The 23,320-nt window shown below is 39.6% G+C and overlaps 1 long non-coding RNA gene across 7 annotated transcripts in view; it reads left to right on the top strand.

Annotated features, from left to right (window-relative positions):
* The first annotated feature begins 6,408 nt into the window (after nucleotides 1-6,408).
* LOC109555334 (uncharacterized) overlaps nucleotides 6,409-23,320 on the top strand; it is a 192,171-nt gene continuing 175,259 nt past the window's right edge. For 2 of the 7 annotated variants that reach the window (XR_011565132.1, XR_011565131.1), the window contains exons 1-2: nucleotides 6,409-6,617; nucleotides 10,239-10,414. This is a non-coding gene — a long non-coding RNA (uncharacterized lncRNA). The remainder of the gene's footprint in view (nucleotides 6,618-10,238; nucleotides 10,415-23,320) is intronic. The other 5 variants (XR_011565133.1, XR_011565134.1, XR_002180255.2 and 2 more) reach the window with 4 other exon arrangements.

Here is a 23,320-nt window from a genome sequence, read left to right as displayed (position 1 = left end):
ATCTCTGCTTTTTAATATGCTGTTTAGGTTGGTCACAACTTTTCTTCCAATGAGCAAGCATCTTTTAATTTCATGGATGCAGTCACCATCTGCAGTGATTTCGGAGCCCCCCAAAATAAAGTCTCTCACTGTTTCCACTGCCCCCCCCCCATCTATTTGCCATGAAGTGATGGGACCAGATGCCATGATCTTAGTTTTTTTAATGTTGAGTTTTAAGCCAACTTTTTTACTTTCCTCTTTCACTTTCATCAAGAGGCTCTTTAGTTCTTTGCTTTCTGCCATAAGGGTGGTGTCATCTGCATATCTGAGGTTATTGATGTTTCTTTTGGCAATCTTGATTCCAGCTTGTGCTTCCTCCAGCCTGGCATTTCTCATGATGTACTCTAATATAAGTTAAACAAACAGGGTGACAATATACAGTCTTGATGTACTCCTTTCCCCATTTGGAACCAGTCTGTTGTTCCATGTCCAGTTCTAACTGTTGCTTCTTGATCTGCATACAGATTTCTCAGGAGGCAGTTCAGGTGGTCTGGTATTCACATATCTTTAAGAATTTTCCACAGTTTGTTGTGATACACACAGTCAAAAGCTTTGGCATAGTCAAGAAAGCAGAAGTAGATGTTTTTCTGGAACTCTCTTGCTTTTTCAATGATCCAGCAGATGTTGGCAATTTGATCTTTGGTTCCTCCGCCTTTTCTAAATCCATCTTGGACATCTGGAAGTTCACGGTTCATATACAGTTGAAGCCTTGCTTGGAGAATTTTGAGCATTACTTTGCTAGCATTTGAGATGAGTGCAATTGTGTGGTAGTTTGAGCATTCTTTGGCATTGTCTTTCTTTGGGATTGGAATGAAAGCTGACCTTTTCCAGTCCTGTGGCCACTGCTGAGTTTTCCAAATTTGCTGGCATATTGAGTGCAGCACTTTCACAGCATCATCTTTTAGGATTTGAAATAGCTCAACTGGAATTCCATCACCTCCACTAGCTTTGTTCGTAGTGATGCTTCCTAAGGCCCATTTGACTTGCATTCCAGGATGTTTGGCTCTAGGTGAGTGATCACACCATTGTGATTATCTGGGTCATGAAGTTGTATTTTGTATAGGTCTTCTGTGTATTCTTGCCACTTCTTCTTAATATCTTCTATTTCTATGGATGCAATGTATAGCACACGGAATATAGCCCATATTTTGTAATAACTTTATATGGGGTATAATCCATAAAAACATTGAATTACTCTGCTGCACACCTGAAACTAATATAATTATTGTAAGTCATCTATATTTCAATTTAAAAAATTAAAAAAAACTTATAAAAGGACTTTAGGATAAGTTAACTTTACACATAATGTAAATAGTGGATTTTTAGATGTCTCAAGACTGTATGACAACCCACTCGAGTATTCTTGCTTGGAGAATCCTGTGGATAGAGAAGTCTGGCAGTTCATAGGGTAGCACAGAGTTGGACACCGCTAAAATGACTTAGCAGGCATGCACAAGGCTGTATGTTGTCGTGCTTCTTATATAACATATATGCAGAGTATATCATGCAAAATGCCAGGCTGGATGAAGCTCAAGCTGCAATCAAGATTGCTGGGAGAAATATCAATAACCTCAGATATGCAGATGACACCACTCCTGTGGCAGAAAACAAAGAACTAAAGAGCCTCTTGATGAAAGTGAAAGAGGAGAGTGAAAAAACTGGCTTAAAACTCAACATTCAGAAAACTAAGTTCAAGGCATCTGGGCCCGTCACTTCATGGCAAATAGGTGGGGAAACAATGCAAACAGTGAGAGACTTTATTTTGGGGGGCTCTGAAATCACTGCAGATGGTGACTGCACCCATGAAATTAAAAGACGCTTGCTCCTTGGAAGAAAAACTATGACAAACTTAGCATATTAAAAAGCAAAGACAGTACTTTGCTGACAAAAGTCCATCTAGTCAAAGCTATGATTTTTCCATGTATGGTCATGTATGGATGTGAGAGTTGGACCATAAAGAAGTCTGAGCGCCAAAGTATTGATGCTTTTGAATTGTGATGTTGGAGAAGACTCTTGAGAGTCCTTTGGACAACAAAGAGATCAAACCAGTCAATTCTAAAGGAAATCAACCCTGAATATTCATTGGAAGGACTGCTGATGAAGCTGATGCTCCAATATTTTGGCCACCTGATGCAAAGAGCCTATTCACCAAGAGAGACCCTGATGCTGGGAAAGATTGAGGGCAGGAGGACAAGGGGGCAACAGAGGATGAGATGGTGGGGAGGGGGGGCACTGAGTCAATACACTCCATGGATATGAGTTTAAGCAAGCTCCAGGAAATAGTGAAGGACAGGGAAGCCTGGCATGCTGCAGTCCTTGGGGTCATAAAGAGTCAGACATAACGGAGCAGCTGAACAAAAACATGATATATTTTCCTTCTAATATATTGCCCTCATTGGTTTGCAGTACATTCATAGATTTTTGTTGTTGTTCTTTCCATTTACTACATCATTATTTCAGCCTTGAAAAATGTATGACTTTATACATTATTCTAAGTGTTGAGATGTATGTATTAAATATTTTTCATCTCTTTAATTCCCCTAATAAAAATGTTACCAACTTCAGGTTTTATATTTCCCCAGTAGCCTATAAATTCCCTGAGGCTAACACATCCCAGCCTCACTTTTATTCCCACCTTGTATCTAGTCCAATGCCTGATACAAAGATACTGCTTATAATTCCTTAGAACTCCTCTTATTTTCCCCTCTCCAACCTGAATCTAATCTCCTTGAGCACCAATACTTGCGTGAATTTATATTTGTTCTATTAATACTCTTTCCTGTCATCTTGTGTAGCCCTATTTTTTACATGTAAGTTCTTATTAATGAATGAATAAACTTATATCTGCTTTCCCATTTGCCACATCAAATTCATGTTTCAAAATGAATGTATTCAAATCAAATGCAGAGTCTAACTTTGCATGCACCAATTATTTTGATTGTCACTTATAGAGCCATTACTCACTTATTTGTCTTAGACTATGAAAGCAACTGTGGAAAATTCTGAAAGAGATGGGAATACCAGGCCACCTGATCTGCCTCTCGAGAAATTTGTATGCAGGTCAGAAGCAACAATTAGAACTGGACATGGAACAACAGACTGGTTCCAAATAGGAAAAGGAGTTCGTCAAGGCTGTATATTGTCACCCTGTTTATTTAATTTATATGCAGAGTACATCATGAGAAACTCTGGACTGGAAGAAACACAAGCTGGAATCAAGATTGCCAGGAGAAATATCAATAACCTCAGATATGCAGATGACACCACCCTTATGGCAGAAAGTGAAGAGGAACTCAAAAGCCTCTTGATGAAGGTGAAAGTGGAAAGTGAAAAAGTTGGCTTAAAGCTCAACATTCAGAAAACGAAGATCATGGCATCTGGTCCCACCACTTCATGGCAAATAGATGGGGAAACAGTGGAAACAGTGTCAGACTTTATTTTTCTGGGCTTCAAAATCACTGCAGATAGTGATTGCAGCCATGAAATTAAAAGACGCTTACTCCTTGGAAGGAAAGTTATGACCAACCTAGATAGCATATTCAAAAGCAGAGACATTACTTTGCCAACAAAAGTCTGTCTAGTCAAGGCTATGGTTTTTCCTGTGGTCATGTATGGATGTGAGAGTTGGACTGTGAAGAAGGCTGAGCGCCGAAGAATTGATGCTTTTGAACTGTGGTGTTGGAGAAGACTCTTGAGAGTCCCTTGGACTGCAAGGAGATCCAACCAGTCCATTCCGAAGGGGATCAGCCCTGGGATTTCTTTGGAAGGAATGCTGCTAAAGCTGAAACTCCAGTACTTTGGCCACCTCATGCGAAGAGTTGACTCATTGGAAAAGACTCTGAGGCTGGGAGGGATTGGGGGCAGGAAGAGAAGGGGACGACAGAGGATGAGATGGCTGGATGGCATCACGGACTCGATGGACGTGAGTCTGAGTGAACTCCGGGAGTTGGTGATGGACAGGGAGGCCTGGCGTGCTGTAATTCATGGGGTCGCAAAGAGTCGGACACGACTGAGCGACTAATCTGATCTGATCTGATTAATGCAAAGATAACAGAAACTTGTCCCAGAGATCTGTGCAATTTTCTTTGTAAATTCTCCAACTGAGAGCTCTTTGTAAGTAAGTGCCTGCTAAACATGGCTGGATAATGGTGAAACTCCAACACTTCTTTTGCCTATTTGAATTTTATATCTTTGCAGGAGACAGTTTATTACTTTTGGAACAATTACTTATGAAAGAGGAAAATTGGACTGTCATAGAGAATGGAACAGGTATTGACTGGACCAGTAGAATCCAGAAAGCTAAGAGGATCAGCCTTGAAGAGTAAACCAAACCCTGTCTCTGATATTTTTCTGGAGGCATTTTTTTCTCCGGTTGAAATGAAGGCAGGCCAACTAGGGATAATGTGAGTGAGTGGGGGCAGGGGTATGAAGCTTTCACCTTGGCTTCCACCTTGGAATTAATAGGGCTTTTCTGCCCCTAGATCTCTGGGTCCAGCACCTTTCAGTTTGAAACACCACTAAATAAAACCAGTGCATCCAGCGATCTTTTCCCCATCTAAAATTGATTAGCAGCTTCACAAGCCTATTGTTCTATAATGAGTCCTGCTGATTACTTATATGTATTTCTTTAAAATCTAAATGGTCATTTGTTCCAGACAGAAGAAATGCTAGAGCATCAGAGCAAACCTGTCATAGGCTTCACTACCTTTCTACTTATAATTAAATCACTACAGAGAGATGTTGTGTACCTAGCTTAAAATAAATACATTTTGTTGTACAACCAAGAGATATGCCACTTGATGGAAAAAAGTTAATTGAAGCCACAGGTTCTCTGCAATACCCAGAATGTTGCCTGCCTGACTCCATCCTCTCTTAAAGTGACTTGTTTCTCAAGAGTTCAGCAGTTCCTCTTGCAATTGATTTCTGCTGTCTACCGACTAGTTTCCAAATCGTGCTCAAATATGTCTAAACTGAAGGAAAGGATGTACTTTAAGCTTAAATTAAGACCCTTTCACCTCACTACACACATTACTGACAACACAAATTGGCTCTATGCTGTATTTTACATAAGAATGGCCACACATCAAGGCCCAGGTGCTTATACAATTCTCTACCATTACCTCCTATTTGAGGGTGACAATATCAATATAAAGAAAGAGAAAGTAATGATGCATATGAATAGAATGAGGTGTTCTATGCTGAGTTCTTGTAGAAAGTTAGAGATAACTTTAGAATGTAGAAACTATTCCTTTGGAAAGGAATTAAGACCTCTAAATTGTCTCTTCCTTAACTGTGCGGCACAAACCTTCCCCACTAACCTTTCACACCATTCATATGTAATGCATTACAAACAAGTTTCAGCCTGGGTTTTAAAAAATGTTTTGGTGGCTTACATCCAGCTAGTACATTTTCCCTCATGGAGAGGAACCAAAAAAGTTAAACGTCTTGATAAATATAGACTCTTCTTAGAGGAATCAAGACTTGAGCTAAAGTCTAAAAGGAGTTTGGGGTTGGAGAATAGCATCCCAACCCCTTTACAAAGATGTTTTCTGTTACAGAATTATTCATAAACAAGGAAGCATCCTGTTTTAAATTCAATTTTGTCATTGATCTACTGTATGAGTTTAGACCTAAAGTCTTCGCACTCGGTCTTCAGTTTTCTCGTATTTTCAATTTGTTGGTTGAAATAGACCGTGATCTGTAAGGGCACAGAACTCAGTGGAGTGAAAAGAATTGGGTTTTGTACACTGTAACACTCACTAGCTGTTGCAGCTTTTGGAAAATTGGTTCACCTCTGAGACTTTGGCTTTTCAGGTGACTCAGATGGTAAGGAACCGCCTGCAATGTGGGAGACCTGGGTTCAGTCCCTAGGTCAGGAAGATCCCCTGGAGAAGGCAATGGCAACCCACTCCAGTATTGTTGCCTGGAGAATTCCATGGACAGAGGAGACTGGTGGGCTACAGTCCATGGGGTCACAAAAGTTGGACAGGACTGAATGACTAACACTTTCACTTTCTGAGCCTTATTTTCCTCATCTATAAAATACGAAAAAATCAGATCTCAGTGTACCTTATCATTTTGTGATACTTTGGTAAAATAACAGAAAGATAAATTTGTGTATTAAAAAATGTCACACATGCGTGAGGTGAAAGTTGACTAGAACGAGAGATATGTAGAAATGTGGAAAGGGGTCGGGACAAAGGTAAAATAAATTTGGGATAGAAAAAGAAAAAAGAAGTGAAGGAAAAGAAAACGAGGAATAAGGAGGTAATTTCAGCGGCGATAAACGCTGTAACAGGAAGCGCAACCTCTCAGGAACACTGGGGGAGGGGCCGCAGGGCGGCTGGGTCACGTTGCCGGGGGAGCCATTTTGGGAGTGCACGGCGGTTCTGCGCGGGGCCTATTTGGCTGTGACGCCTAGCCCAGGTTTCTACCGCCCTATGCCTTAGGGCTCATCTAAAACCTAAGATGGCGGCATTTGCATAGGGTGTAAGCGCTGCAGGCATACTTTATGTGAAAAGACGGCCAAAGGACGAGTCTCCTAAGGAATGTCCAGAAACGCGGATATTTGTGTTGTGGTGAGTGCTGAAACTCGCATCGAGTTGAAAAGTGACCATTAGTAAGGTTACACATTTCGGCATCGCATGGCCTGACTGAGTGGGGGAGGAGCCGGCGTACATTTCATTTTTCTGTCTCTTCAAAACATTGGAGAGTAATTTCTCTCTCCTTAATCACTTTACTATCACGGATGAGGATAGGTGGTTGCAGAAACTAGCTCCTAGTGGGTATTCTGGGTCGTTTTCCCTTTTTTTTTTTTTTTTTTTTAAATTTGTTTAAATGGGTTTTTATTGACACGATGCCGCCGCAAAATTCTCTCTCCCTAAGGCGCTTTCAGGAACTGCTTAACTGTTGGGCCTGCAGGTCCTTAATTCCTAAGGGCTGCCTTTCCATTTGCAAACTTAGTTTTGATAGACCAATCAGTTTGTAATATTTTCATGGTGGGCTAGATTAAAATAATTTTTTTCTGTGCCCTTTATATATATTTCAAATGAGGACTTTTGGTCTTACAATACTTAACATTTGTCCGGGAAACATCTTAGAGATCGAAGGGGTGTGTGTGTGTGTGTGTGTGTGTGTGTGTATAGATAATATTTCAGGGAGTTGCTACATTAGATTGTGAATTGTTAGCTTGTTTACTCACTACGTAAGAAAAGAGCTAAATTCCCCGTGTTCAGATCTCTTGGTGAAAATGAATTTATGTTAAGCATAATATCATTACATGTTTACTGTTTGGGAAGACAGTAAAACTGAATTTAATCTATTAAATGCTTATGTGGTTAAAAGAAATTTCCCTCAAGAAATGCCCACATCTCACTCATACATTGCTGGAAAGACTATGAATTGCTGCAACCTTTTGAAAAAAATGATCTGACAGTATGTAAGGAAATAAAAAAAAAATACAAATATTGCTTGACTAAATACTGGAACTTAATATTCTGACTTTTAAGAATCCATTCTACAGAAATAAATGTACCAGTGTGTAAGGGTATATGAACAAGGATGCCTTTGTAGCTTTGTTTTTGTGACAACTGGAAACAACCTGTATATTCGTTAGTAGGAGTGTTTGAATACATCTTGGGACATTCATATTATGAAATATTTTGCAACTGTGGAAACAGATTTACCACTATTGATCTAGAGAATGCTATAATGGATTGTTACGTGAAGAAAAATAAGGTGTAGAATACTGTCTAGTATAATTTAATGTTTTTGGTGGTGGTGGTGAGTGATGAGGGCTTTCCTGGTAGCTCAGCTGGTAAAGAATTGCATGCGATGTAGGAGACTTGGATTCGATTCCTGGGTCGGGAAGATGCCCTGGAGAAGGGATAGGCTACCCACTCCTGTACTCTTGCCTGGAGAATTCCATGGAGGGAGGAGTCTGGCGGGCTATTCATTCCATAAGGTTGCACAAAGGCAGACACGACTGAAGTGATTAAGCAGCAACAGCAGTGAGTGATGAAGGAATGTTGGATAAACTTTCTTTTCTTTGTCTTTTTGGGGGGCCTTCTATAATATGTTATGAAATACTTAAGACATATAGAAACATATAGAGAAAAACACAGTGAACCTCTTTTCTCACCAGCCAAACATAAAAGACTAAACATCACCATTATAGTTGCAGTGCTCCGTGTACCCATCCCTGATTGCATCCCTTCTTTCTTCCTCAGAAATAACCATTATTTTAAATTGATTCTTGTGACTTCCCTGGTAGTCCAGTGACTAAGACTCAGTGCATCCAATGTAGGGGGCCTGGTTCAATCCCTGGTAGGGGAACTAGATCCTGCCTGTGGCAACTAAGACCAGGTACAGCCAAATAAATATTTAAGAAAAAAAGTAAAGTGATTCTTTTTCCCATGCATTTCTTAAACTTTTGTGATGTAATGAACTTTTTCTAGCATGGGTTATTTTTTATACATTTTGAAGGGAAATTTTTAAAAGTTTAATTTTAAGTGTTGGGCTGCAGTAACAGGGACCAATTGAAATTTCTTCTAAATTTGAGGGCAGAATCTAATTTTTTAAAAAGAAATTAAGCCAGGAAACAAATGTCGGCAAGAAGTAGAGAAATTGGAGCTCTCATACATTGCTGCTGGGATGTAAAATGGTGCAGCCACTGTGGAAAATAGTTTGACAGTTTCTCTATAAGTTAAACATAGAATTACCACACTTCCTTGCTGACACTTGTTATCTCCTGTTTTGTTTTGTTTTTTTTTAATGTAAAAATTACAACCATTCTAGTGTGTTTGGAGTGTAATATCATTGTGGTTTAGATTCTAATTTCCCTAATCACCAATGATTTTGGCCACCTTGATGCACTTATTGGCCATTTGTGTATTTTTAATTTGAGTGTCTTTTTGTTGTTGAGCTATAAATTCTTTGCGTATTCTGGATAGTAGTCTGATTTTATATATATATATATATATATATATTATGTAGAATTTTGCAAATTACCCCCATTCTGTATATGTTTCTTATGCATTCTTGGTAATGTCCTTTGGTATACAGATTTTTAAAGTCTGCTTTATTTTTTCTTTTGTTGCTTGTACTTTTGGTGTCAAATCTAAGAATTCTTTGCAAATTCTTTGCCAAATAAATCTAAGAAGATTTATCTTTATGTATTTTTCTAAGTGTTCTATGGTTTTAGCTCTTATATTTATGTCATATATCCATTTTGAGTTATTTTTATATATGATATGAGATCCAATTTTATTCTTTTACATGTGCATAGCCAGTTGTCCCAGCACCATGCATTGGAGAGACTGTCCCCCATTGAATGGTCCTGGTACCCTTGTTGAAATCAGTTGGCTTAGGTGTATGGGTTTATTCTGGTCTTTCAAATTTGTTTCATTTGTCTCTGTGCCTATCCGTATTCCAGTGCCATACTTTTGATTACTGTTGATTGTGTTAATTTTTAAAATTGAGAAGTGTCAATCCTCCAACTTTGTTCTTTCTCAAGATTGTTTTGGCTATTCAGGGCTTCTTGTAATTCCATATGAATTTTAGGATTAGCTTGTCCATTTCTTTTTAAATCATATAGAAAAAAATAAGAGGGGTTACAAACCAAAAATACAATAATACTAGCTTATATATTTACATGTGTAGTTACCTTTGCTGCTGCTGCATGCATTCTCAGTCACTCGGTTGTATCCACTTCTTTGTGACCCTATGGACTGTAGCCCGCCAGGTTCCTCTGTCCATGGGATTTCCCAGGCAAGGATACTGGAGTGGGTTGCTATTTCCTCCTCCAGGGGATCTACCTGACCCAGGAGATCAAACCTGAGTCTCTTGGGTCTCCTGCATTGGCAGGCAGATTCTTTACCACTGAACCACCTGGGAATCCCTTGTAGTTACCTTTGCCTGTGTTCTTTATTTCTTCATATAGTTTCAAGTTCGTCTATTATCCTTCCATTTTATTCTGAAGAACTCCCTTTGGCAGTTCTTGTAGGGCATGTCTGTCAGCAGTGAACTTCCTCAGCTTTTGTTTATCTGGGAATGTCTTAATGTCTCCTTCAGTTCTCTTTTGATAGATTTATTGAAATATAATTCACATACCATACAATCCACCCATTTAAAGTGTACAGTTCAATAGTTTTTAGTATATGTGCAACGTCACTAAATCTTACAACATTTTCATGCTTTAGCCATAAGCCAGGTGGCATCACAGACTCAATGGACATGGGTTTCGGTGGACTCCGCAAGTTGATGATGGACAGGGAGGCCTGGCATGCTGCGGTTCATGGGGTCGCAAAGAGTCAGACACGACTGAGTAACTGAACTGAACTGAACATCTCCTTGAACCTCACCTGCCCAGCCCTAGGTAACCACTAATCTACTTTTATCTCTACAAATTTTCCAATTTAGAATATTTCATATGAATAGAATTATAATATATGGCCTTTTGTGATTGCCTTCTTTCATTTAGCATACTGCTTCAAAGCTCATGTATGTTGTAGCATGTATCAGTACTTTATATCCCATTTATGATTTCCATTCGTAGAATGGATATACTACATTTCCTTTGTTCATTCATCTGGACATTTGGGTGGTTTCTACCTTTAGGCTATCAAGAATTATTCTGCTAAAACATTCATGTACAAGTTTCTGTATAGAAATATGTTTTCATTTCTATAGGTGTATACTTAAGAGTTATTGCTGGATCATATAGCAACTCTGTGTTTAATAGTTTGAGACACTGTTAGACTTTTTTCCAAAGTGGCTGCACCATTTTACACTCAGCAGTATGAGGGCTCTAACTTGTTTACATTCTCACCAGCAATTGTCATTATGGACTTTATCCAATTCTGGCCATCCTGCTGCTGCTGCTAAGTCGCTTCAGTCGTGTCCAACTCTGTGCGACCCCATAGACGGCAGCCCACCAGGCTCCCCGTCCCTGGGATTCTCCAGGCAAGAACACTGGAGTTAGTTGCCATTTCCTTCTCCAATGCATGAAAGTGAAAAGTGAAAGTGAAGTCGCTCAGCCGTGTCCGACTCTTAGCGACCCCATGGACTGCAGCCCACCATCCTAGAGGGTGTGAAATGGTATCTCATTGTAGTTTCCTTTCCTACAAGGTTAGGTCCCTGATGTTGTTCTTTAGGGAGGTGCAATTTGAATATACCCACCATCACCCTGGGATGACTGAGTTTTGTTAGAGCTGTCTTTCTCTGACCACACCCAGCAGCCAGAAGCCAAGCTCCATTTACTGATCCTTTGTTTTACATAATGCCCGAGGGCATAAACTACTCTGAAAACTAATTCAATCAAATTGTGGGTCCTTTGAAGAAATAGTTAGCAGAGGTTAGTGTTTGATATTTGTGCTGGCTCCAAGAGGGTTCTTTCCGGTTGCCTTATTGCCCATTAATCACCTGCAAACTCGTTGACCTACAGTTTGGCGTATATTTTGAATCTTCTCCCAATTGTTTTTCTTTACAGTTCTGTCAGGCAGTTCCGTCGCTCAGTTGTGTCCAACTCTTTGCGACCCCATGGACTGTAGCATGCCAGGCCTCCCTGTCTCACCAACTCCTGGAGTTTACTCAAACTCATGTCCGTTGAGTTGGTGATGCCATCCAACCATCTCATCCTCTGTCATCCCCTTCTCCTCCGGCCCTCAATCTTTTCCAGCATCAGGGTCTTTTCCAATGAGTCAGCTCTTTGCATGAGGTGACCAAAGTACTGGAGTTTCAGCTTCAACATCAGTCCTTCCAAAGAAATCCCAGGGCTGATCTCCTTCAGAATGGACTGGTTGGATCTCCTTGCAGTCCAAGGGACTCTCAAGAGTCTTCTCCAACACCACAGTTCAAAACCATCAATTCTTCGGCACTCAGCTTTCTTTATAGTCCAACTCTCACATCCATACATGACTACTGGAAAAACCATAGCTTTGACTAGACGGACCTTTGTTGGCAAAGTAATGTCTCTGTTTTTTAATATGCTGTCTAGGTTGGTCATAACTTTTCTTCCAAGGAGCAAACGTCTTTTAATTTCATGGCTGCAGTCACCATCTGTAGTGATTTTGGAGCCCCAAAAAATAAAGTCTGTCACTGTTTCCCCTGTTTCCCCATCTATTTGCCATGAAGTGCTGGGACCAGATGCCATGATCTTAGTTTTCTGAATATTGAGTTTTAAGCCACTTTTTCACTTTCATCAAGAGGCTCTTTAATTCTTCTTCACTTTCTGCCATAACGGTGGTGTCATCTGCATATCTGAGGTTATTGATATTTCTCCCGGCAATCTTGATTCCAGCTTGTGCTTCCTCCAGTCCAGCATTTCTCATGATGTACTCTGCATATAAGTTAAATAAGCAGAGTGACAGTATACAGCCTTGACATAATCCTTTCCCTATTTGGAACCAGTCTGTTGTTCTGTGTCCAGTTCTCACCGTTGCCTCCTGACCTGCTTACAGATTTTCTTTACAACCTCGCTGTTTTTTCAGTGCTCCTCTAGGCTTGACTTTCTCCATGGTCTTGCAAATGAAGCCAGTTCAGTTGATTTGAGAAGAGAATAGGAGCTATCTGTTTTAAAATCTACTTTTTCTCTCAAGCAAAAGCAAAAGCTCTGGAAGTGGGGGTAGGGACAATGGCAAGTTTCTGAGTGACAGTTCTGTTGTGCTAGGTGAGTGCTTAGTGGAGGGGAGAGTGCAACCAGAGGTCCTCTCAGTTTACTGTTTACTCCTCACAACCCAGGGCAAGGATGTTCAGGGCCCCAGTATTTTCCACATGCCACGTCCAGTTAAAGTCTTCATTCCACCACTGGGGGTTAGGTGGCAGAAAGGAACCTCTACCTCTAAACCACAGTTGTTCAGGACTCAGCCCTAGCAACAGGCTAGGTAGCTGGATGGGAAACTCCAATGCCCTATTCTTCCAGAGAAGAAAGGCCTCTAAATGAGACTTGGGGGTGGTGGTGGTGGAGAGGGAGTTTTTTGCCTTGAATTCAGGAGTCTTGAGTAGAGTCTTCCTCTCCTTGAGCTGGGATGGGAGAGGGAGGGAGGGAGAAAGTGGTCTTGGTTCAGATACCATAAGCTCACTTTTCTTAGTGAATTTTAAAAGATGTTCTTGAATAGATATTTCTTCATTTGTTGTTTGTTCTTAAAACCACTTCCAGAGGGTTTAAACAGTTGCTTTTTTTTTTTTTTTAATAGTTTTTATCAGTTTCAGTGGGGAACAGGACACTCGAGCTCCTCATGCTGTCTTGCCATAAGTTAATCTCTTTCCTTTCTTTTTGAAGGATTGTTTTATCAGAAATAGATTCATTGATTCAGAGCTCTTTTCAGTTCAGTTCAGTTCAGTCGCTCAGTCGTGTCCGACTCTTTGCGACCCCATGAATCACAGCACGCCAGGCCTCCCTGTCCATCACCAACTCCCGGAGTTCACTGAGACTCACGTCCATCGAGTCAGTGATGCCATCCAGCCATCTAATCCTCTGTCGTCCCCTTCTCCTCCTGCCCCCAATCCCTCCCAGCATCAGAGTCTTTTCCAGTGAGTCAACTCTTCGCATGAGGTGGCCAAAGTACTGGAATTTCAGCTTTAGCATCATTCCTTCCAAAGAAATCCCCCAGCAATTAAAATATGTCATTCCATTGCCTCTGGCTTCCATGGTTTCTGTTGGTGAGTTATCTTTATTAATTTTAAGGTTCTCTCTTTTTCTTGGGTTTCAACATTTTAATTATAATATAGCTCAGTGTGGATCCCTTTGAGTTTATTCTATTCCGGATTCATTAGATTTCTTAAGATATGTAGATTGGACATTGTTTCTTCAAACACTCCTTTTTCATAATTACCCTTTATTTGAATTTGAAAACTGAATGAAGAACAGAGAATATTGTTTCCTTAGTTTTGGTCTGCATTTTGGATAAGAAAATAGCATACAGAAATATAATTTGGGGACCTGTGAAGAATATTGAAGGATTAGAACAGCTTTAATTAGACTAAATCAGACTAAATCTAATACCTTTTCACAGGTTGATAAGATGAAGATACAAAGCAGACAATGATAACCGATACTTGGAGATCACTTAGAAAATTGAGAGGAGTCAGACTGGGCCTATCTTACAATACAGAAGTCTCGTGGCTTGTGCTTCTGAATTGCATGTCTTAAAACTTACAATGAACACCTGAGTTGTATAGAGATGAGAGAGGTTACAACTTCAGATCCCAAGTTATATATGAAGCCTGTTTAGTCCTGCAGGATTCTGAATATTTCTTCAAGGTTCTCTGTCATTTTAATAAAAATGGATCTATCACTTCTGTTTATTTTATATTTGCTACACTCGATATACTTTACTCACCAAGTCATTGGAACTCTTAAAAATTCTAAATAATTGGTAAACCATTTCACAGATGAGAAACTTGAGGTTTATTTGGGGACTGATCCAGCTATAGTCATGGTTAAATATTGGCAGCTCAGGGATTTTGTTTGCTTTATGATATATCTGTAGATGTACCTAAAATGGATGGGGAAAACAGTTTTGTTTTGTGTTCTCAAATTTTATAATAACCTGTCTGGAAGTGAGAATTATGACCTGATTTGAACATTTCCAGGTTATTTTACACTATATCTCATGTGATATTTCTTTTCAGTAAATAGTTGTTGTTTAGAATGTATATATCTATATCCCTGATTATGTCTAAAGGGCACATGGAAAGTCAGCAGAAAAATGCATATGCCTGAAACACCAAATGCTATGCATGTAGTCCCCTTCTACAATGCTATCAAGTCAACTACCCTCCCTTAGAACTTTTACAGATGCCCTCTTAGAAGCAAAGTATCCATGATGTTTTAGAAAGCAAGGAAATAACTGTGGATTTCAATGAAGAATTGCAGGCCTTGCTGGACACATCCCAGGGAAAATTTTTCAGAGATGTGATGCTGGAGAACGTGTCTGGTCTGTTAGTGAGTATGTCAACATTGACTTTTTTTTTTTCCTTCAAATATTCTTAATATCCCTTTCTCTCCCTCTTTTTCTTTTGGATCTCTCATTTTGTTGGTATGCTTGATGCTATATACGGGTCTCTTAGTTTCTTTTCCCATTTCTCCCACCCTCCATCCCTGCCTCTGGCAACCACCAGTCTGTTCCATGTATCTACGATTTAAAAAAAAAAAAAAAAGATTTCACATACAAGAGATCATATAGCGTTTGTCTTTGTCTAAATTCTTTCACTTAACATAATGCCCTTGAGGTCCATCCATATTGTCAAAAATGGCAAGATTTTATAATTTTTTATGGCTAACATTCCACTGTATTTATATATTACATATACACATTGTTGTTGTTGTTTAGTTGCTAAGTTGTTTCCGACTCACTTGCAACTCCATGGACTATAGCCTCCCAGGCTCCTCTGTCCATGGGATTTCCCAGGCAAGAATACTTGAGTGGGTTGCCATTTCCTTCACCAGTGGATTGTCCCAATTCAGGGATCAAACCCTTGTCTCCTGCATTGGCAGGCATGGGCTTCCCCAGTGGATCAGTGATAATGAATCTATCTGCCAATGCAGAAGATGTGGGAGATGCGAGTTTGATCCCTGGGTTGGGAAGATGTTGGGAAGATCTCTTTGGGGGGGAAATGGCAAGCCATTTCAGTATTCTTGCAGGGAAAATCCCATGGACAGAGGAGATTGGCGGGCTGTAATCCATAAGGTCACAAAGTGTTGGACACGACTGAGCAAGCAAGCACACACACACACACACACACACACACACACACACACATACATGCACACACCCATCCCACAATTTCTTTATCCATTAATCTATTGGTGGACATTTAAGTTGTTTCCATGCCTTGACTATGTAGATGATGCAGCAGTGATCATGAGAGAGCAAATGTCTTTTCAAGTTAGTGTTTTTATTTTCTTCAAATTGTTGTTCAGTTGGCAAGTTGTGTCTGACTCCTCATGACTCCATGGACTGTAGCATGCCAGGCTTCCCTGTTCTCACCGTCTCCTGGAGTTTGCCCAAGTTCATGTCCATTGCATCAGTGATGCCATCCAACCATCTCATCCTCTGTCTTCGTCTTCTCCTTCTGCCTTCAATCTTTCCCAGCATCAGGGTCCTTTTCAATGAGTTGGATCTTCGCATCAGATGGCTGGAGTACTGGAGCTTCAGCTTCAGCATCCATCCTTCCAATGAATATTCAGGGTTGATTTCCTTTAAGATTGACTGGTTTGATCGCCCTGCTGTCCAAGGGACTCTCAAGAGTCTTCTCCAGCACCACAGTTCAAAAGCATCAATTCTTCAGTGCTCTGCCTTCTTTATGGTCCAGCTCTCACAACTGTATGTGACTACTGGAAAGGCCTTGACTATACGGACCTTTGTTGGCGAACTGATGTCTCTACTTTTTAACATACTGTCTAGCTTTGTCACAGCTTTCCTGCCAAGAAGCAATGATCATCTTATTTCATGGCTGTAGTCACAATCCACAGTGATTTTACAGCCCAAGAAGAGGAAATCTGTCCTTGCTTCCACCTTTTCACCTTCTATTTGTCATGAAGTAATGGGGCTGGATGCCATGACCTTAGTTTTTTTAATATTTAGTTTTAAGCCAGCTTTTTCACTCTCCTCCTTCACCCTCATCAAGAGACTCTTTAGTTCCTCTTCACTTTCTGCCATTAGAGTGATACCATCCACATATCTGAGGTTGTTGATATTTCTCCCAGCAATCTTTTTTTTTTTCTCTCCTGGCAGTCTTGATTTCCAACTTGTGACTCCTCCAGCCCACGTGATGTGCTCTGCATATAAGTTAAATAAACAGGGTGACAATAAACAGCCTTATACTCCTTTCTCAATCCTGAACCAGTCAGTTGTTCCATACAAGGTTCCAACTGTTGCTACTTGATTGGCATACAGGTTTTTCAGGAGACAGGTAAAATGGTCTGGTATTCCCATTTCTTTAAGAGTTTCCCATAGTTTATTATGATCCACACAGTCAAAGCTTTTAGCGGAGTCAATGAAACATAAATAAATGTTTTCTGGAATTCCCTTGCTTTCTCTATGATCCAGTGAATGTTGGCAATTTGACCTCTGGTTTCTCTGCCTTTTCTAAATCAAGCTTGTACATCTGGAAGTTCTTGGTTCACGTATCCTATCATGCAAGATTTTGAGTATAACCTTACTAGCATGGGAGATGAGTGCAATTGTCCGATAGTTTGAATATTCATTTGTACTGCCCTTCTTGGGAATTGGGATGAGGATTTCTTTGGATAAATACCCAGAAGTGAACTTAGTGGATCATAAGGTAGTTCTGTTTTTAATTTCTGAGTAACATCCATACTGTTTTCCATAGTGGCTGTACCAGTTTACATTCCTACCAACAGTACATAAGAGTTCCCTTTTCTCCACATCCTCACTGCTTATTTTTTGTCTTTCTAATAATAGTCATTCTAACACATTCTATCTCATTGTGGTTTGATTGGCATTTCCCTGGTGATTAATGATATTGAGCATCTTTTCATGTACATGTTGGCTGTTTGTATGTCTTCTTTGGAAAAATGTTATTTGGCTCTTCTGCCCATTTTTTTAATTGGATTATATAACTATCTTATGGCAGTAGTTTTTAACTACCAATATGTTGGGAAAGAATGGTAAGATAACAAAAAGTTTCACTTTGAAAAGTGAATGCTGTAGCTGCTGCTGCTGCTAAGTTGCTTCAGTCGTGTCCGACTCTGTGCGACCCCATAGACGACAGCCCACCAGGCTTCCCCATCCCTGGGATTCTCTAGGCAAGAACACTGGAGTGGGTTGCCATTTCCTTCTCCATGAAAAGTGAATAAAGTAGATTTAAAAAATAATGTCAGGCTGGCATAGATCTGGAAAATACCTATATGAGGATAATATCAGTTGAAGCTGACTCTGAAATGACATAGATGACAGAAGTAATGGCTTTCTGTTACTGTTGTTCAGTCACTCAGTCTTGTCCGACTCTTTGTGACATGATGGACTGCAGCACACCTGCCCTACCTGTCCTTCACTATCTCCCAGAGCTTTCTCAAACTCATGTCCATTGAGTCAGTGATGCCATCCAACCATCTCATCCTCTGTCATCCCCTTCTCCTCCTGCCCTCAATCTTTTCCAGCATCAGGGTCTTTTCTAGTGAATTGCCTCTGCACATCAGGTGGCCAAAGTAATGGAGCTTCAGCATCTGTCCTTCCGATGAATATTCAGGGTTGATTTCCTTTAGGATTGACTTGCTTGATCTCCTTGCAATCCAAGGGACTCTCAAGAATTTTCTCCAACACCATAGTTCAAAAGCATCAATTCTTCGGCACTCAACTTTCTTTATGGTCCAACTCTTACATCCATACATGACTACTGGAAAAACCATAGCTTTGACTAGACAGACCTTTGTTGGCAAAGTAATGTCTCTGCTTTTTAATATGCTTTCTAGGTTTGTCATAGCTTTTCTTCCAAGGATCAAGCGTCTTTTAATTTCATGGCTGCGGTCACCATCTGCAGTGATTTTGGAGCCCAAGAAAATATTCTCTCACTGTTTGCATTGTTTTCCCATCTATTTTCCATGAAGTGATGGAACTTGATGCCATGATCTTCTTTTTTTGAATGTTGAGTTGAATGTTGAATGTTGAGCCAGCTTTTTCACTCTCCTCTTTCACCTTCGTCAAGAGGCTCTTTAGTTCCTCTTCACTTTCTGCCATAAGTGTGGTGTCATCTGCATATCTAAGGTTATTGATATTTCTCCTGGCAATCTTGATTCCAGTTTGTGCTTCATCCAGCCTGGCATTTCTCATGATGTACTCTGCATATAAGTTAAATAAGCAAGGTGATAATATACAGCCTTGACCTACTCCTTTTACAGATTGGAACCAGTCTGTTGTTCCACGTCTGGTTCTAACTGTTGCTTCTTGACCTGCATACAGATTTCTCAGGAGGCAGTTCAACTGGTCTGGTATTCCCATCTCTTTACGAATTTTCCACAGTTTGTTGTGATCCACACAATCAAAGGCTTTGGCCTAGTCGACAAAGCAGAAGTAGATGTTTTTCTGCAACTCTCTTGCTTTTTCCATGAACCAATGGATGTTGGCAATTTGATCTCTGGTTCCTCTGCCTTTTCTGAATCCAGCTTGAACATCTGGAAGTTCTCAGTTCATGTACTGTTGAAGCGTAGTTTGGAGAATTTTGAACATAAAACAATTGTTATGAATGTAGAAGAATGATTAAAAATGTTAAGTTGAATTATGAAAAATATAAGAAAGATTTAACTTCTGAGGATGAAAAATGTAATTGTCTTTAAACTTTAACTTCTTTAAGGAGTTTCCTGTCATCTTTCTGTTATTAATTTCTAGTTGAATTATATTATGGTTTGAGAAAATACTTTGTATATTTTCAGTTTTGTTGTTGCTACTGAAGGAGGTGCACAGTGAGGCCAAAGAAACCAAAATGTCCAGTTTGAAGCAAAGAAAAGTTTATTTCAGGGCCAAGCCGGGAGATATGGGTGGCTCCTGCTCAGAAAACACCTAACTCTCCAAGGGTTTCAGCAAAGCATTTTTAAAGGCGGGGTGAGGGAGGGGCGTTCCAGGGTTTGCGATCAGCTCCTGCACAATTCTTTGGTTTATGTCTACATTACCAGTCCTTAGGCTCCATATCTACATAATCAAGTAGTTAATTTCTTCCATTTGGTGGTGGTATTTAGCATCTGAAAAACTCAGGAAATATGCATGCTGCTCCTGCTGCTGCTGCTAAGTCGCTTCAGTAGTGTCCGACTCTCTGTGATCCCATAGATGGAAGCCAACCAGGCTCCCCCATCCCTGGCATTCTCTAGGCAAGAGTACTGGAGTGGGCTGCCATTTGCTTCTCCAATGCATGAAAGTGAAAAGTGAAAGTGAAGTCGCTCAGTCGGGTCCGACTCTTAGCGACCCCATGGACTGCAGCCTACCAGGCTCCTCTGTCCATGGGATTTTCCAGGCAAGAGTACTGGAGTAGGGTATCATTGCCTTCTCTGGAAATATGCATGAGGTACTGTTTTTTGGGTACTTCAAAGAGGAGCTAAAGCAGGAGTATATGGGGTAGGGTCTGTCCTAGGAAGGCCACATGAGATCCTGCTTGGAGTTGGTTATTTAGTGTCCCACTCTTTTGTGACCATATGGACTGTAGCCTCCAGTCTCCTTTGTCCATAGGATTCTCCAGGCAAGAATACTGGAGTGGGTGGCCATGCCCTCCTCCAGGGGATCTTTCCAAGCCAGGGATCAAACCCACATCTCCTGCATTGGTAGGCTGGTTCTTTACCTGCTAGTTATATTGCCATATACTTCATTGATTGCATGAAGTATAGTTTATTTAGCTAATCTCTTACGTATAGGTATTCAGATTCTTTCTAGTGTTCCAACTGCTAACAAGGCTACAATGAATACATTTGTGTATATAAAGTTTTATATTGTTGAAGATGTATCTATAGGGTAGATACTCGTATAAGAGTTATTAATTGATTTTGCTGTTTTAAGTATTGCCAAATATCCTTCCAAAATGATTGTACAGTTTGCATTTGTACCAGCCATGTGCGAGAGAGCCTATGTCCTCACAGCTTCACCAACTGAATGCATTTTCCTTATACATAATATATACATGAATGTGCATGTATGTTTGTATTTGTTTTAAGCAAATGTAGGATCTTATCAAACATGCTGTTTATATTTTTTGCATTTAAAAATAAACCATGGTTATAAGTACATATATATTCATACATTAGATATGTATACATGCTTCTATTTGCAGTGGCTTCTTACTTTTCCTTTATATGTGTTTACCATATTCAACCAAGGATCTCTTAAACTTTTTTCAGTCTTTTCACTATCATATACAATGGTGTGGTTATTTTGGAATAGTTGTAAATTCACATATAGTTGTAAGAAATAATAAAGAGAGAGCCCATGTATTGTTTACCCAGTTTTTACCAATTGTAACTTTTTGCAAAACTTGAGGAAACAAAACAAGGATTGACATTGGTACAGCCCATTGTTCTTATTCAGATTTCCCAATTTTCAAATGTTAAAAATACTGCCAATCTGGTGAGGAATGACATCCCAGTGTTTTTTAAATTTGCATTAAAAAATTTTTGGGGTTTGAACTTTTTCTCATTTAAGTGTCATTTTTATAGGTTTTTTGTTTTGCAAGTAGTTGTTTCTTTTCTTCTCATTTATTTATTGGGCTTTTGGTTATTTTTGGCTGCAATTTCAAGTAATTATTTATATGTTTAAAGGGATAAATTACAAATATTTTCTCCAAGTTTGTCTTTTTTTCAATTTAGATATCATTTACAAATAATTAAAAATTGACAGTGCCATAGTTTTATTGCAGTATGTTTTATTTATTCATTCACTTACCAAAGGACTTTTTGATGTCTTCAGTTTGTGCCTCAATGAATATTTGGATACTAGTTTTGGTATAGAGATATATTTTGATTTTTACCTTTGGGAAATACCTAGAAGTAAGATTACTGGGTCATGTAGTAAGAGTATATTTATCCTTATAAGAAACTGACAGTTTTCTAAAAAAAAAAAACTTTACCATTTTAGGTTTCTACCTGAAATATATGAGAGTTTCCATCCTCACTGGCACTTCATGTTTTTTTCTTAAAGCCATTCTAATAGGTGTGTAGTAGTATCTTGTCATTTTAATTCGCATTTCCCTAGTGACTAAGATGTTAAGTATCTTTTCATGTGTTACTTGAAATCTATTTCTTTGGTGAAATGTCCTAATTTTTTGTCCATTTTTTATTGGATTGTCTGTCTTAATAGTGAGGTAGAAAGTTTCTTTATATTTTCCAGATAGAAGTCCTTTGTCAGATATATGTATTGTGAATATTTTCTTTCATTTCTGGTGTGCCTTTTGGTTTTCTTAAAGGATGTCATTCAAAAATCAGTTTTTTTATGAAATTCATTTTGTAATTGTTTTAATGGTTTATTTTTTGTGTGTTTTACCTAAAAAATGCTTATATAATGTCAAGGTGGGGAAAATATTCAATGTTTTCTTCTAGAAGTTTTATAGTTTTACTTATGTTTAGGTCTTTGATCTATTTCAACTTAATTTTTGCATTTGGCATTAGATTAAGGTCAATGTTTATTATTTTTGCATATGGATATTCAGCTATTCTAGAATTATTGCTTGGAAAGATTTCCCTTTTCTTATTGAATTGATTTGATACCTTTGTCAGAAACAGTTTGTTGCGTATTTGTTGCTCTGGTTCTGTTCATTTTATTCCATTGATCTTTGTTTTTTCCCTCTTACTAATACCAAAAGATACCAAGAAATGGCTCTGTGTGTAAAGAATCTGCTTGCAACGCAGGAGACACAAGAGACCACAGCTTTGATCCCTGGATCAGGACGATCCCCTGGAGAAGGGAATGGCTACCCACTCCAGTATTTGTGCCTGGAGAATCCCATGGACAGGAGCTTGGCGGGGTACAGTCCAAAGGATTGCAAAGAGTTGGACATAGCTGATCAATTAAGCAAGCAAGCAAGCAAGCAATGTGATGCTCTTGATTACTGTAGCTTTTTTTTTATTAACTCCTGACGTCAAGTACTTTATGTCTTTCCAACTTTTTTCCCTTTTAAGAAAATTGCTTAGGGACTTCCCTGGTGGTAATACAGTGGATAAAAATCTACCTGCCAGTCAGGGGACATGGGTTTGAGCCCTGGTCTGGTAAGATCCCACATGCTGTTTAGCAGCTAAGCCCATGCGCCTAGAGCCTGTGCTCCACAAGAGAAGTCACCACAATGAGAAGCCTGTGCACCTCAACTAGAGAGTAGCCCCTGCTCTCTGCAACTGGTGAAAACCCATGTACAGCAAAGAAGACCCAGTGCAACTGAAGAAGGAATTCATAGGGCCTGGACCCCGTCTTAGGCCTGTTCATGCTGATCATGCTTGGCCACCTCTCCAATGGACTCTGGACTCTGTGCTTAGTGCCTATGGAAACTACAATAGAAAGATAAGACCCCCTCTGGACAGGGGAATCTTGAAGATCACATCCAGGTTACTCATCGCCTAAGAGAAAACATACTCTAATCACCCCTGCCTCCGGACAGGTCATAAATTCTTTCTGTATCTATAGGAGTGTAACCACAGGCTTATTGATTATTAACTCTTTGAACACCTAACACTTGATAACACTGGAATAATGGGGTTATTGTGATTGTATTTAGCCTTCCTTTGTTTTATGTAAGTCTCAAGGAAATTGGGGTGGTGGGTTTGGACACGTACACATGGGGTATAAAAGATTTT

Source organism: Bos indicus, chromosome X (genome assembly GCF_029378745.1).
Source record: "Bos indicus isolate NIAB-ARS_2022 breed Sahiwal x Tharparkar chromosome X, NIAB-ARS_B.indTharparkar_mat_pri_1.0, whole genome shotgun sequence".
Lineage (NCBI taxonomy): Eukaryota > Metazoa > Chordata > Mammalia > Artiodactyla > Bovidae > Bos > Bos indicus.
This window is presented reverse-complemented; position numbering and strand designations above follow the sequence as displayed.